Raw genomic sequence first — 1,758 nt, forward strand, 5'->3', positions numbered from 1 at the left:
AGCTCCCTTTCTTCTAAACTTATGACTAGTTGATGCGCGCTCTAGATTTTTCTTCTTGATATATCTATGACTTTGGCCATGTGAAAATCATTACCTTATAACATTTTTTAAATTTATTATAATATTTAAAATAATAAAAATAAATAGACAAATAGATTGTTAACAAAAATCTAGTAAAATCCAAACACATAAAATATTCACCCATCTCATTGGTCATTTAAAAAAGTTAAAAAAAAAGATTTTCAAAATCCACGAGGGGGAAGGGTCCTCCTGATTATGCATGAACCAATAGTTAGGGTTAGGGTTAGGCTTTTACAAAGGATTGGCTTTTAAGGTGCCTGCTGTCGCATCCTGGGAAAGGTAATCCGTCCTGTTCGCTCTCTGCACATTTTTAGTGCCTAGGGGAATTGCGTTATCCCGTTTTGTGTTGGTTAATGGAAAATCTCTGTTCTTGTTTGTAAATGTTGGCAAGGAGGACTCAAAAGATACCATCAAAGTCTGAACCGCTATAATTGTGGGTTGACGATAGTGTTTGTTTCTGAGCCAAAATCTCCATAATTTCTGTTGTGTTCTCTCATTTCTTTGATATTTTTTGGGGGTTTTTCTGAAGCACATTTTGGTGCGTTGGTCTGAGAGCTCAGATGATGATAAACAAGATGAATAATGAATCTCTTTGATTTCAAAATCTTGTTGCACTCTAATTTTTTACTGATGAGCTATTATAACTGCTGAGATTTTGTGTTTATGTCAATCTGGTTTCGTTGAAATTTTAGAAATTGGTGATGGGTATTGGGTTTCATTGCTTTTGTGTAAGTTAGATTTTATTATTAGTTTTACATTCATTCCTTTCGGTAACCGTGGCCAGAGTTTTCTTAACCTATGTTAATCTTTGCTGGATTTTAAAGAAATTGGTGATGGTTATTGGGATTTACTGATTCAGGTTTTAAGTTCGACTTTATCGTTGTTTTATATGCAAAAGTTTCAGATCGGGGCTCAATTTGTTTATGATGATTATTGTGTTTTTTCCGTCATTTCTTTCAGATTGTGAACATTTTATGTAAGAAAAGGTGAACATACTCATGATTTCGTCATCTTAGTTAAATTTAATTAATCTGTATTCCTTCTCAGATGTTAAGTTCTCTGTTACAATACTACCTACAATTTGATAAGCCAGCATGTTATTGCCCTTTAGCTGTCTGTAACAGCGTTTTAAACTACTTGCCCTGCCTTTGCAGAGGAATTTTTCAAGTGACTTTCAACAAAGCTGATTGTAAATCAAAAGAGAATACCTTTACAATCAACAGCCAGGCTGAAATAGTACAAACACCAGGCAAGATATAAGGACCAAGCACAATATTAACAACCCAAAAATGACATTGACCGTAAAAAGAAGAGATTTTAACCTGGTGGACAGGTGCTTTTATTCTTATGGAAAGTTTATGGCTTCCTTAGGGTAAGGTTTCATGGCGAGTTGTTATTTTCCATGCAAACAGGTTCTGATAAAAAAACATAAAATCATTGGATTGATTTTTAGTTACTGCAGTGCCGGCCCGTGTGATGCATTTATTATTTTGAGCCATCCACTCACAGAAAAAACTTCTTATTTTTTTTCAAATGTTTTGAAACAAATTTAATAATTAGTATAAAATTATTTATCCTAATTTCTATTGTACACTATTAGACAGTACCGTTAATTTTATTTATAAAAAATAAATTAATTCTAAGTAGAGACTTCCAGAAAGTATGAAACTTTTGGAA

General features: G+C 33.0%; 1 long non-coding RNA gene across 1 annotated transcript; it reads left to right on the forward strand.

The window, feature by feature from the left end:
• Positions 1-270: 270 nt before the first annotated feature.
• Positions 271-1,533, forward strand: LOC131042461 (uncharacterized). The gene is made up of 2 exons (XR_009105260.2): positions 271-360; positions 1,236-1,533. It is a non-coding gene; the product is annotated as an uncharacterized LOC131042461 (long non-coding RNA).
• The last annotated feature ends 225 nt before the right edge of the window (positions 1,534-1,758 follow it).

This window comes from Cryptomeria japonica, chromosome 5, assembly GCF_030272615.1.
Source record: "Cryptomeria japonica chromosome 5, Sugi_1.0, whole genome shotgun sequence".
Lineage (NCBI taxonomy): Eukaryota > Viridiplantae > Streptophyta > Pinopsida > Cupressales > Cupressaceae > Cryptomeria > Cryptomeria japonica.